Below are 15151 nucleotides of genomic sequence, written 5' to 3' on the forward strand. Positions count from 1 at the left end.
TAAACAACAACAAAATCCTTCAGCCCCTGAACCAACCACCATCCAGCCAACCCACGGAACAGCCAGCCTTAGGCAGGTACTAGACACTAGCCTGCGACCCACGATAGTCCTTTATGCATATAGTTGGATATTTATTGTGTATAATTCCCGGTATGACAATGACAGTTCGAAATATCTGTTGCTACTGCGTCCTGTGAATTTGTTGCTTTCTACGAAAAACAGATGTATAGCTCAACGCTTTTATAATATCCGCGGCTAGCAACAAAGACATCGAAAACGTTCGCAGTCGGGCGTAGAAAACGAAACTTATGTAGGCCACCGTTTCGGATGCAGTGCTTAACGATACACGCAGGCGAAGCACTGAACACATCAAATTGATCAGCCTGATGAAATTAAAAGCTCGTGAATCTATCAGTTTGTTCTATAACACATATGCATATCCTTGTTTCCTGCTACGTCCTAGTTCAATCGTAATTTCTCGCGGCCGAAGATATTTAACTACCATTTCGTGGCCATAGAACATCACTAGTTCGTCAGAGATATCATATAATTGAAACAGATGCACATTTAACGTTCTGGAACAATAGTAATTAATATTATAGAGATTTGTTTTTTTAGCATGTCCAATGGGAAATTTTTAACAGATTCTAACAGTCATCTAAACCCAACAATTTGCAAAAAATATGATACGCTTTTCAAATTGGCATAAAAACTTCCTACAATAATAAAAACATTTTTGTAAGGTTTTTATTATTGAACAAGCCAAATAGTCTTCAACGATTAATCTAAACAGACGGCATTAGTAGACCAGGCCATGGATAGTATCCTGTAAGAGTCACTAACTAATCTACTATAGTTTATATGAGCTATTATCTTGAATGGCGGTGTTCGTGTTGAAATCATACCATCATTGGGAGTACTTTTGGGCTACAATAATTTGAACAAAGGATAATCTTTATCACTTCGAATCACCTCCGTACATCCATCTCACTCCTGGCGTGTTCAATATAGTGCAAGTACTGATGATAGTATTACCTATAGAAAAGAGAGTGGCATGAAATAACCGATCATTTCGCGGACATTTATTTTTATTGGTTGGTTGAATGCTGATTTTGATTGATGTTGGCTTCCACTGCTTTGCACTTTTCGACCTGGGCTCCCCAGGCACTCCGCCCTCGCTCCCGTTGGTCAGCAGAAGTCTGTGAAGGATAAATTACGATGGTGGCGTAGCAGAAATTGCCGCGATCGCGTTGTTCGGTGCTATTACCACTGGCGAAACCATAACTCGCTCTGCTGACATCGGTTATGAGGCAGACATCAAACATCCATTATGATCGACACGCGGTCGTCAACAAGCCTATACCATTTCTGTTCTTGTAGACGTTGTCCGGAAGGGTAGCAGCAGATCGGACGAATACAACTACTACGACCCACAACGCTACGGCCATGGACTAGCACGTCGAGACCTACACAGTATCATCATCGGCATCGTCGCAACAAACACACGGTGTGCTAATCCACAGGTCCTTTCTATCTACGAAGCGTCTCGCTGGTTTATCCTGTATTAGAAAAAGCTTAGTTCGAACTGGAAGTCCAATAGATCCAATGGTTGACTTCAAACGGAAGCTGAGTCAGTCGTAAAAGCTTTACGGAATAAAGCATGCCTCTAAGAGAAAATCTTAAGATCGCAAATATCCTGCAAGAGTTATATATTGAAATGTTTGACGGAGTATTTGCATTTACAATGTAGAGACAACAGCTCCGGGTTTTAGCGATTCTGATTTCCCTTATTGCTTATGCCGGTTTGTAACGCTTCTATTCAATACTATAATATCGTATTCTTGAATTGGTTTAAATAATAACGGCTTTTAAGGGAGAAATTTTCTGACGTAGTACAGTTACAAACGGCACTTAAAGTTTTATTATGCAGAATTTATTAGCCATTCTTTAAATAAAATACGGTTGGCCGAATTCGTCATACATACATACATACATTACATATCAAGAATGAGCGAATCCGTAATAGCACAAATCATCGTAGTAGATCAGGTCTAGTTCTATTATTCCTTTTCCACTCCCTCAAATATCGTATATTTGGTATGGTTCCTACCCTCACTTAGATGGTGTCGAGTCTTTCCCCTCACAACAGTCACTATGGTGGCCTGATGGGCGGGTTCATATCCATTGTTAGCCAGTCATCTATGAATCTGACTGGAGAACCTTTGCCACAATACTACCACTACAGGACCGTCAGTAGAAATGGGGTGATGGGGATACCGTGAGGGCGCATAGTGTCGATGGGGATGCGCGCTTGATTGTAGAAAGGAGAGAAAAACAGGAGTTCATAACGTCCCCTACTGACCCTCATTGTCTGGGAGACTTAGACATCTCGACAACATTTGGCATCAGTCCTGAAAGTGTGTGCGCGGCATTGGACCAGCGCTCTCGTGTGTTCATCGATGTCTCGCCGTCCTATAGCGGCCTATGGGATGCGTTCTCTGCCGTACTAGTCGTACCACGATGAAACGCCCATTGCCGAAGTTGGTGTGTACTTATATAAGTGAGGCCTTCAAGGATCACGACCGCGAACCACGACAACATTCCGACGCACACACAATACTCCGCCATGGTTCAAGACTCACAACTTCTCAGACAAGACACATGCGGCTATAGCGAAATAGACGAGTAAGGAAGGGGGATCTAGCAGGGGCCAGCTTTGTAGGAAGCAGCTGGAAAAAGAAGCAGCTATCTACGGCTCCGAGGCAACTGCCCGTTGTTGGTGCAGTTGTCAATAGCAAATATCGTTTTGTGCAACGTCGAATGGAAGAAAGTGGGGACGAGATTGGAGTGATGGAGTCAACAACAAACAACCACATTTCACGCATTATTTGCTCTGCTGCAAACGTCCACAGTGCACCCATGAGCATCACGCACGGATCTGAACAGGGCCTGCATCGAAGGGCCCAAAGGGGGCGCGATTGATAGACTCAAATGGTGACCGCTTTGCGAGGGCAGTGAGCGCCGGAACAGACACAGCAATCTCAGTATGATGTTATACTTTGAGAAAGTAATCTCTATTCGTCGCTTGGCAACCTCTGACCGCTCCAATATGACGCAGTGGTGCCATGCCAGCTGGACAGATGACAATGGCCATTTAATGGGTTTTTACATACGCTTCCTTTGAGTGAGATGCTACTAGTTTTCTAATATTAACTCTGTTAGCACGTTGCTTCATGTCGAACGTTCCATAGAAATCGTGCGTAAAGGGAGAGATTTTTGATGGTTTGTTCGCCGGAGGAGTGTCAGCTAGCTTATTCAAACGCTTTACCTAGAAACAGGAGGGTATTAAGGCCGCGTTTGCTTAGATAAGTGGCAGCAACAGGCTACTTTATTATCTACTATCATTCGCAGATATATCGCTCGAGCTAATCAAGTGCTGTCTCGTAAAGGTAGTATTTAATAATTTTTTTTTAGCGATATTCCTGCCTGCCAAAACGGCATAGAGTGTTTCGTCCCTGTCAGTAAAGTTTCTGTCTAAACGCGCGGAAGCCTAAACCCTGACCCCCCGTCTCCCTTTCATTATTAACAAAAAAAAATGTCAATTTCTTGCTGATTAAATGCACATAATAGCTCTTGAATTTTACACCTCGAACTGGTTAACGAACGATACCCTATTTATTGAAAACTAGCACCTGAAGTGGCGAAACTTTTAACAAATGCCCATATAAAATCCATAAGCAAACAATGCATCTATCGTACTATACTATAAGGTCCGAAATTCAATATATCTATTTGTCACATCTTTCCATTCATGTAGAAGAACCGAAGATGGCTTACCACGATTTTTGTAGAGCCATCGATAGATCCTGGATATGGCAAAAGATGGTTTGCTACTGTTTTGTTAGTTGATATTTCGAAGATAAGTGGTTTCAATGAACTTGTTAGTTTCATTGTTGTAGGGTTATATTAAGCATGGCAACTGCGATCGTACCGATGTCTTTGTATTAAAATCAGCTCATTTTGATCGCGCGTTCTATACCATATACTAGCATTATAGCAACCTATCCGAGTGAGTAGGATCTCTTGTTTCCAAGCCGACTCGGTATTTCCGCTCGCTGACGACGAATTTTCTTCAGTGTCTAGGCTGGATAAGTCGGAGGTAACTTTCGATATATTTTGGTTGTAGGGTTAATCTTCGACAACCCTTTGGGATCAAAGGTGATCTCTACACATCGGTTTAGGAACGGGTTGACCGAGTTTCTGGATCAGAGCCATAACTGTCTCGTGCAGCGGATAAACGGATTAGACAAGAGTGCTTCCGCATCATTCTTCGCCTCCGCCTGAAATATTATGGCTTCGAACTGTCAAACCCGATTAAAATTGCTTGGGAGTCCATGCAGTTAGAACTAGAGAGCAGGCAAACACTGAATAATATTACCGTCGTGTCCGGCTCAACTCACAACGTAGAGACTGAGAACGGGTCAGACTAAGAGAGCGAATCAGCACCCTCGAACATCTGGAAGAGAATCTCCGTCATGCGTCCGTTTGAGCGCTTGTCGGCTGTGGTCTGATGGTAGCGGGAAGCAGCTTCTGTCCTAGGCTGAAACGGCTGGAACGACAGCTATTGGCAGCTGTTAGCCAAATAGAGAGTACCATCTAGTAGTCGTTACTGGAGCAGTGATTAGCAACGATGAGATATACGCACTTCTTCCCTTTATTATACTTTCGCTCACTGCGGGACAGAGCGAGGTACAAAAAGTATGATCAAAGACGGGGACGACCCAGGGCTGTGGGGAACGGGGGACGGGTAAAGCCAGGACCGTGGCTACCGGATCGAAACGCATCGTATCGATGGCGGAAATAGTAAAGCGACCAGGCAATGGGATTCGTCATCGAACGTGCTCATCAGACGGCCGACGTCGAGGTATGAAACGGGCATAAGAAGCGTCTGCAAGAGGAAAAAATCTCATCAAGTTATTTAAACTGCAAAGAGAAGTCCTACAAGATAGTGGTTAGTAGAAACAGCCACATTTGTAATGAATATAGAAAAAAAACTTTATCCAAATAAATTGAAGTATGTAGCGTATAGGCAAGGCAATTTCTATGGAATAAAGTTTTTATCATGTTCCGAAAATGCAATAAAATTTAGTACTTGGCACGGCAGTCGTGTTCGGCTTGAGCCTAAACAGGACCCTCACTGTGAATAGAATTAGGACCGACGCGTATATCGACCTTAGTATGTGTATTATATAAGAGCCTTTTAAGCGATTTCATTTTTAAATACAGAAGTAAAGTTTTCGAATGAAAACTTTAGCCTGCTCTGAGCTACAGAACGAACGTTCTTAATAAGCTAAGCGTCTGGTAGGATGTAGTTCTACGCAATGAACATTTATTCAGCTCAAAAATTGATCAAGAGACTGTTCCGCTTCATACCCGCTGGTGAACTAGGAGGATCGTTGTTGTATCTGAAACAATTGGGTGGTCCATTGCAGTTCTGCCCTTTTGGCGCGTGGCTTTCTTTTTGACAATCGAACATCTACTAGTGAATTGTGTGAACGGTATCAGGACAATTCCAACCCAAACAGATATTAAACTACACCGCCAGTAACCGGTGAAAAAGGATCAGGCTAAAGCCAAAGAAACGTGCATTTTTGCCTACCGTTATCCCGGCAGCTTCCAATATTTACCAAATCAGTAAGATTCTGTATAGCAGTATAAAATATAAGTGAATGTATGTGCGCGCGACATAAAGAAGAGAGACTCAGATAAGCAGCCCTGTCGGTCGTGTTGGCTGGCAATGGCCAAACTCGAATGGTGGACACAGACGACGAAATCAAGCGAAACAAAAAAGGAGAGGAACCAGGGACTGAACTGATGGTCTACTGGACCTGCGGCGGCAGCTGTAGCAGCAATCGCACAAGGAATCATGGTGATCCAAAGCCATGCCTAGCTCAAACTGTAGCCACATATTTGCTTACCTGCTATTCGGGCACAAATATTCGCTGCTTTGACTCGAGGGCGATATTCCATTCAGATACCGACGACAGGCGATCATAAGCGACTTTACAGCAAAGAAAGAAGGGCCACAAACGATAGAACAAGGCCTTGTCGTTGTTCGTTCGTTGTGGCCAACATTTGCGCTGTCGTGCTCAGCGACGGGCGCCACCGTAGCCGCCGACGACGACGCGGCCGCCGCCGCCGCCGCCGCCGCCGCAGATGCAAGCAACTAACTAATCCTTCTAATCGGTTTTACCAACGTTGTATACGATCGCACCGGTAGTCAGTGCCCGTTCAATGCAGTTAAAACCGTCAGCGTCGATACGATTCTTATTCTCGAACTGAGCAAAGTAGACACGTTACGCCTCGGCCGTTTAGGGAACTATATAGTGAATGATAGACTCCAACTATATCGTTTTACAGATCACTGAAGCCATCCATTGTCAAGCGGCTATTGCAAATGAATTGAATCCATGGGCCAATTTTATTCCACCTATTTTCTAACCATATATATGTATATAGAGATTTAGACTTAGAGTTCCCATCCTTCTTTGTTTGTTAGCCCTCTAAACGATTGTCCTGTTTCGGGCAGGATATTGCCTAGATGTCCGTTTAGAGAACAACGAAGTTGTCCACAACGAGCCGGCGTATGAGGAAGATCTTCACTGGTTTCTGTACACTTTTAACTGTTACACTACAGTAATCGTTGTTTCGATTAGGCAGTATATTCGATCGGCCTTACTAACGCTATGGGTACCTTAAAACCATCGTACATTAGTAGAGCCTAAAATGTCGACCGATTCCGTTAGTTGATGCCAATCTTATATGTACTTGAAGAGCCATCTGAAAATGCTACCTATTGTCTTATCTGCTCGAAGGCACTTTACTAAAATAAATACTATTTCTAACCAGAAAGTCAAAGTGTACTGTTGCCATAAAGGAAAGAAAAATGGTCGGCGACTAACTGATCATTGTACGGTTTGCTAATCTAGCACTCAGAGTAGTAATATATGTACACCAGCACACAGCTAACAAAGAGATTTACCAGAAAAATGAAGACCCCTTTTTCTCGGTCAAATTATTTCAACTTCGTAAGCACCTGCCCCCGCCCCCCGGCCCTCGTAGCCCACAGGCGCATATATATATATATACGCATCGTCGTCGTCTGCTCTGGGAGCATCGGTGCACTTTAGCGGCAACATTATTACACAGCTTGAAGTACATCCCCGCGCACGCAGGATAGGACCGAGTTGTTCGTGGTACTTTCGCGATAACCATCTCTGGCGGCGGCCGTGGCCTCCTCGCCCGCAGTCTTCTCTTCGAGGTTTGAAACTTGAGAATGATCCTAGTTATTCCGATATCTGCGATGCTGGTCGGTGCAAGTGTATTACTTTGAGGTCTCTATTATTAAGTCCCTCGGCTCACATCTCAACGAAGGGCCAGGCGAGGAGACTGAAAGAGCGCGACCGTCTCTTTACGGACGCTCGACAGACCGACCACACAGTTCTTTTCCTCAGCCCCACCAAGCAGCGAGCGCCAGAAGCATTAATCCAATGATGCTGCTAGTGCAGGTGATGATGACAATTATGATGTTGATGATGATACTTGTGATTATTACTCGATGCGAGAGAGTGATTTATCTGATATCGGATTCTTATCGTTGCTCCAATGGCTTTACTTCGCCAAGAAAAGGAGACCCGTTTCGTTATCTCATGACCCGATTCTCGGGGGACTCACTCAGCAAACGAACCTCACCGACTACCTTCGTAAAGTTGAAACTGAAACATCGAATGAATGAAATACCAGATGGCAAAAAACAGAGGGAAAAGAAGGCAGATATCTTTATGAAAAAATTTTAGCTGTGTAACAATGTGGGGAAGTGAACGCACCGAGATATACTAGATACATAGTTATATACATTTTAAACAAGTCATACATTTTTTCATTCTTATAGATTGTATGGTACTTATCGTCGGGGCAACAATCCTGGCGCTGTTTTAATTAGAGAATTAACCGATGCTATGGATGTTTCTTAGTAAACAATTTTTATCTTGGTCAAGCAGCAATCACATCTTAACTTAATTCCAGAAAGCATAAGACCAAATATTTAAAATTAAGTGAAGTAACTTTATCATGTCCTCGAACAAGCAAATGTAGTTCCGGGATAGATTCCCTTAATCTAGAACGAACCGTGCAAAATAGATACTTCTGTAAATCAAACTAGATAGCGAATATATATAACGCGTAACCTCACTAGTACGCTGGGTTCAGGGGTCGAATATGGTCATAAAAGGTTCATTATGTAATGAAGAATTCTTTAATAATCGCATGAGTAAAACGCATAAATAATCTACTGTATGTATAATTACAGTATGGAAAATACGTGCTAGTTGTATTAAGCAATAAAAAAACGTCTTTAGGTATGCCTTGATATGGTCCCCGTCTGTACGATGGGCGCACACTTGTGTCCCGAAACGGTCGGGCAATGATCAGTTTGCTGAAGTGTCGAGGCAAAGTGAAGGAGATTCAATCATTTTTGTGTGGGCACTGATCGTTATACCTTATGAAGTTTGTAAGCCTTCGGTTTCAGTGTCGATGTACGAGCCGACGATAGATAGTGTTTTTTCCCTTGTGTACTTACGTGGGGAATCGGTCCATATCAGGGAATAAATGCAGCCGCTGCATCGATACCTCTTTTCTTGAGCGTTATACTGGTGTATTGGATACGTATATATATATACAGATTCCGATCCGTAACATATTCAAACAGTTGTGAGTTAAAAATACAATGTTCTCTGCGTACGCTAGGCGATGGCTTGTATGTGCTCTACTGGACCATTATGATTGACTCGAGTTGAGCTGCGCGATCATGGGTACAATATTATGTAGGGCACATAAAATCGTCTGTAGGTAGATGCCGTAGTTTCAAGGCCCTACCGCCCCTTAATGCGATGCGCATAAGTGAGCCTGAGTTCTCCCGCAATGTTTCGTCTATTGATCGCACGTAGTTCGAATTATATATACGTATACATACATTGAGGATTATACATATCTCGAAGTGGCTATGAAGGATGCGCATCATCGGTGTCTTTTCATCGAATAGTACATACGTATGTATATCGGGAAAAAGCTCATTAGCACAAAAAGAAGTCCGATTTAGCGGTCAAAAAATGTCGAAGGTTATATACTGTGCATACTCGTTCCTATCTAGATATTTAAGCGCCTAAATTTGTTAACTGTATATGCCTAACCTAATCGTGCAAGACGTGCTATTTATATTTCTCCTGTAACTTTATAAGCCAATGTAACGACTTTATAAGAAGCCGTTACTTGACTTATAAGGTTGACATATAGGACCGACAAAACATGCAACGAAAAATGATTCAGTTATAAATATCTGATAAATAACATTGTTCGCTACATGTTGAAATAATACTTGTAGTAGTGCTCATTGTTATGCAACGACAAAGCAATGTAGAGCAATGCACAATGCTATCTCTTGTTTGTGTACCAATTACGACTATTACGCGTGCTTCAAAGATTGCCAGAACGATTCTGGGTACACGCAGTCATTTCTAGATCTTCACCATACCTCGCGGTGTATCTACGGCGAGCTGTCACTTGGCAGGGTGTCGTTTGGCGTAATTGCTCGCTAATGCAGGCTTGTGGCGAACTTGTCCAAAAAAGCCTCAATGCAGTCGAGTGCACACTTAATGCAACAAAAAAGAAAAACCGAAAGGGGCAATTTTTTCAACGATCTTTATTGTCTGCTCGTTTCTTTACCTCCGACTGTCGAATCTTCGTCGCGGACTCGAGCAACTCACCCGATAACAGGAGTCGCGTAAGGTAAAAAAAAGTTTCATACTGCGTTAAAAAACAATACAGCTGCGTACGACGACGAGGCCATCGTTTTTTTTTCCCTAAGAATTAAATTTGACACTTGCGCAAAGTGCCTTCACCTCGGTCAATGCAACAGCCACAGTATGCGAGTTATCTCAAACGAGAATTACTTCACTGAGGCGGCTGGAGAACAGTGTAGGGAGTCGCGGTGTCTTTTTATATACAGACAAGTAAATGTTAGCGCTTAGTACCGTCGCGCTCGACAGAACTCAGAGGAACGACGGGAACGCGAAGGGGGGTCGGCTAGATTTGTATAAGCACATAGATCGTATATTCAGGCATGCCTATGTATGGTTCTACATTAAACCGTTAAACGCAACGTTGTCGCCATCATGTCTATGTGTGTCTGTGTGTGTGTGTGTCAACACCCGTGTACTAGGCGTTTCTTTAAACACCTTAAGCACTGGCCTCTAAATTCCACTTAAGAGAATCGAGGCCGCTGTTTTTCTTATAGTCGTGACAACCTCGAAGGCGGCTTCAAGCGAAGCAGTTCCATTCCACTTTGGTTTTGCGAAATGTACATGAAGTATGCCCATATGTAGGAGTGGCCTGCCAACACCGGACGGGAGGCCGTAATTAGCTCGAGACCAGGCCTCTCTTCTAGGCTGTTCCTTTTTTGAGACGAATGTGCTGCAGCTGCTTACTTCTGATCGCCTCTAGAGAACAAAAAAGCGCGGAGTTCCACCGTCATTTCACGGCTTTAGGCCACCAAAGACCGACCGTTCTCCTCGACTTCCTGTCCCATTCCCTTCTGACTTGAGCTAGCAGCTTTTGGCAAAGGATCAGAGGAAATAATTAGAAATTGCCCCGGGTGGCCTCGTTCGCTAACGCTTCTTCGTTAGCCTCGATCACAAAGACGTTTGTGAGCACCGTGTCCATTTTCTCGCCTGCGCCCTTCTCCGTGCCTCGTCCTGCCTCGTCTGCCCAAATGGAATGGCAAGCAATTAGGACCGAATCGCGCCCTTTCTGTTGCCTACATGTCGAGGTTCACACGTCTCAGGTAGCACAGGTAGTGGTGGCAGCACTGGCCTGTACATACGTTGCTTTTGGCGCATGATGGGTGAAACGCTAACGGTCAGAAAACCATTTGCCAGGTCCTACTATTTGCTGCCGCTGCTACTGTCATTTCATATCGATACTGAACTTGTTCAGATCTATCATGAAAAGAGTACTGGACGAGTCGAATACAGCTAAAAACTCTACTGTGGACAAGTAACGGACGTGTCGTTCCACGTATCAAACAATTCCCGTATCAACGTAATTTGAAGTCGTACATGTGAATTTGTGGAGTATGCTACTTACGACATCTCATACAGAAAAGCTAACAAAACGCAGAGCACGATCACACAAGGCAATCTTGTGCATAGTGTCATCTACCGACTACTAGACAGAGCGGAGTGGTGAGTTCCTGGCGGTGCGACCTCTCTCTGTTGCTTAGAGGCAGACAAGCGTAGGACTGTCGACCAAACCCTGGGGGCGACATGCTAAGCTCAGGGGATCCTTTGAACCTGTTGGCTTTCTTCCTACCTGTTCCCATTCTCTTTAGCCTCGCCTACGTTCCCCACCTATTACCCTGTTCCTATTTCTCCTTTACTTCGCTAAGCACCCCGTTTCGCGCCTCAACCCGCCCCCCCTTTGCCTTACCAATCCCGTCGTCAACGAAGTCTGAATCTATCTGGCCCTCATTTCGGTCTATGGGTCACCCCTCCAGGCACCTGTCAAAAAATTTTTTTCCACCCGAACGCTCTAGGTTCTCATTGTCTTGTCTTCATCGTTACCCCATCTACAGGGGCACACGGTAAGCCCCCGTCACGCGCCCCCGTTGTGCCCTTTTTCTCTTTTGGATATCCTTGTTCAGTCCCATTCTATATTCTCCTTTGGCTGGTTCATCTACTGACCTCTCTCTGTTGGACGCTGTCTTTCCGTCTTTCAACAGCGAAACGTGCGCGTCTTCATCGTCGCCATCATCTACTCCACCGATCGTTGCACTGCTTTTGAACCGTACGCATCCCTGCCACGGTATGATGGTTAGCTAGACAACGATGATATATAATGATAGAGTTGGTGAACGGGTGCGCTCTTGCCTTCGTCAGATCGCCTGTTCAACGCGGGTGTTGATTTTAGACATAGAAGGAGCAAAAAGTTGAAGTTGTCATCGAACAGGCGATGCCGTATCGAGCAAAAAGACGAATCGAAGAGAGAAAACTGGTTAGGAGATCGGAAATATTAACAACGACGACAAAACCTGGTGAGCCAGAAGATGTGACCTGTCAAAAAAAGTGATCTAAACGAGAGTCATTTTGCTATAGGGATTTTATGAACAAATGTATTATTGCATATACCAATATAAGGCGGAATATATTGTTATGCAGCGAGCCCCTTAGGGTTTGAGAAATCCGAAGTAGAGTATTAAATTAAATTAAATACTTCGCAACGCCCGATCACGAAGCATCTAATAATATAGGTTGTCTGTAGATAGATATCATGCTTTTGTATAATATTGTGAAAATAAAATTATTTGGTTTTTAGATGGTTTATAGATTCGGTTTTTAATATGCTCGTTACGCTAGCGTCACTTGTGCATTAAGTTGCCTGGCGGACTTCAGATCAACTACCCTATTTTGAAACACCTTGTATTCTTCGCGCGAAAACTCTTTTCCCGTACTATTAGTTTTATATATATATATATACATATATATATATATATAACTAGAGAGAGGGAATATTTCCGCAAATAAGTAATAGATTTATATCGCTGTTGGTTTTTGTATGAAGCAATAAGATGCTGTGAAATATTATCGCGTGCTTGGAACCTGGCGAACCGCTGTGACTTTTCCCTGCATAGTACTTTGCGGAAAACGACCACCATCGGTTTTCCTGCCCTAGCTGCTGTCTCTGCTGTATCTCTATATCTGTTTTACTAGCTGAGTATGCCCTTCGTCCATCTTCAGATTTCCCCTTAACAGGCGGTGCGGCTCGCAGTTGTTGTTTGTGCTGACCGATCCACGATTGACTGGCCGTCTTTCGTTTGCAAGACCTTCGCTGTCCGTGAACCACATGTGCCTCGCTCGATGTCCGCGTACTGCGCCGGCGGTGTGTGACTGAATGTCTGTGTGCAGTGTTTTCGCTGGCCGTTTCGGCGTTGGACAAATTGGCTGTCGTCCACGCCCTCGCTCGACGGTCCAGACTCTCCCCATCTTCCCTCGCTATTCCCTGGATCCAGCTAACTGGCGGACTACATCCCGCGCACCACGCCGGAAACCCTGAGACACCTAACGACACCCCATACCTACCTCTCTCGGCAATTTCCCCTCTTGCCCCACCTACTAGCCCCGCTATCACCAGCATACTAGTCGAACATTTGGGGTACGATCCCGGTCAGCTTTAGCTGGGAAAATCACCAGCTAAGAAGGCAGGACGACGTCAGAAAGAACGAAGCCTTGTCGCGTTAGTGGTCTGATTTTCTCTATGAAGGGGTACATGTGACCGCGCGCTGTGTTTCTGTCTGGGTATTGTAGAGAAAGCATGCTTCGCCTGTTTGAGGTAGTGGGCAAACACACGCTGTTGTAGAGCGAACAAGAAGAAACGGAAGGAGGTACAAACGCTGGCGTAGCTGCATCCCGAAAGGAGTCAGAAGGAACCGCGAACGGGATGGGAGGGGCAGAGGTGTTCGGGATTGATGAACCCTTGCCAAGAAAAGCGACCGAGAACGACCAAAACGAGAGACTGCTGCTGCTGCTGCTGCTAGCAAGCTCTAGCAGGACGGACATGGAACAACAGAGCATGCTTCAAGAATGAGCTTCTTCGGGAACGCGCACAACGAAAAAGAGAAAGCATAGAGTGGTCGTGGGGCGCAATAGAAGGGAACTCGACAGCAGACTCCTAGTCGCTACCTGCTGTCGGCCAGGGCTCACTAAGGATTCTGTGTGTAACTCTTCTCATTCAGGAGGAGGTGGACGTGTCCAAATTACACTTGGGTGCAGCTATTAGCAGCGTGAGAAAGATTAGAGTGAGACGACAACGCGGCTGCTGCTGCTAAGACTGTCAACGTTCAGTATCTCTAACAGGGCTCCGAGAAGTGTAAGGAGGGTGTGCCAGAACTGGATGAAGACATGGCGGCGGTATATGTAGAATGAAGCGGGTACATGTTAATTGGTTAAGCCCGTTAGGAGAAGTGGGCCAACTGACGAATCTGCCACAGAAGGGCTGCATTTGTATGTGACAAAGTGATAGCCGACCGAAAAGGCACAATACATCGTCAGTTTATATCAACTTGAAACTTTACCAGCTGCAATACGACATGATGATATGGTTCATCGTTAAAGCTTCGTGGAAAAAAAATGGAAGAAGCAACACCGTTGAGTCATTAGCTAGCGTAGTAATTGTTTCTTAGCTGCTGCCAATGATGGCTTTGTACCGAACGTGTTTAGGCGCGTCCAGACAGCGTAGGATGAACGCTAAGGTTAAGAGTATCTCTGCCTATCTTGCAAATGCACCCGTTCTCTCAATGCACAGATTACAGAAAGATTCCTTGGCGAACATTTTCCCAATAACGATCAGAATAGTATGTGAAAATTCAAACTGGGTCACCTTACCCATCCTTATTTTCGCTTGAAACTAGTTCAGTCGACACGTACATTTAAGCTGTAACTTCGTGCAGCAGTAACCCGTTGCCTGTCGGTATGAAAGCTCTAGTTCTAAGTTGCGGATAGCTAAAAATCGTCCAACGTATTTTCGCTCATGGTCTCCAACTTTATGGTGAGAAGTGTAAATATAGATGCTGTTATTATTATTCTCATAGTTAATTTAGTAAAGCTCGACAGTGTCGAGTGACAGCCATGTCATCCAAATTGCAGCAGAAAATTTTCCATGTTTTTTAAGCGTTTCCGCCAAGAAGAAGCTTATGTCGCTCTATTCGATCGTTTTACGTTTGGGCTAAGCAGTGATAGGCGAACTAAAGGTCTGTACCTAATCGTCTAAACTCCTTTTCCTTGGGCTGTCATAAGCAAACAACATTTGTCAACTATAAGGTTTTACTTATCGGACTTAATCAGTTGTGTTCAACCGATGTGAACTCTTTTTAAGGAAACAGGCAGCTCAAGCTGTGCCCGAAGCCATAAAAATAAACCGATAGCTCGGTAGCATGATGCACTGGACACCGATTTTTCTCGATGTTTCGTTGCAACTATTCCTAGTCGATAGAACTCGTTTTCTGTATACAAAAACACATTAAAGATTCCACTTTTTATATATT

The 15151-nt window shown here is 44.3% G+C and overlaps 1 long non-coding RNA gene across 2 annotated transcripts in view; it reads right to left on the reverse strand.

The window, feature by feature from the left end:
• Positions 1–1111: 1111 nt before the first annotated feature.
• Positions 1112–15151, reverse strand: part of LOC147755603 (uncharacterized) — a 72394-nt gene continuing 58354 nt past the window's right edge. Inside the window, exons 1-2 of one of the 2 annotated variants that reach the window (XR_015328372.1) lie at positions 5979–6088; positions 1112–4948 (exon numbers count right to left, since the gene is read on the reverse strand). This is a non-coding gene — a long non-coding RNA (uncharacterized LOC147755603). Of the gene's footprint in view, positions 4949–5978; positions 6089–15151 lie in introns of those variants that run through there. The other variant, XR_015328371.1, reaches the window with a different exon arrangement.

This window comes from Varroa destructor, unplaced genomic scaffold (assembly GCF_002443255.2).
Source record: "Varroa destructor unplaced genomic scaffold, Vdes_3.0 BEIS01000005.1, whole genome shotgun sequence".
Classification (NCBI taxonomy): Eukaryota; Metazoa; Arthropoda; class Arachnida; order Mesostigmata; family Varroidae; genus Varroa; species Varroa destructor.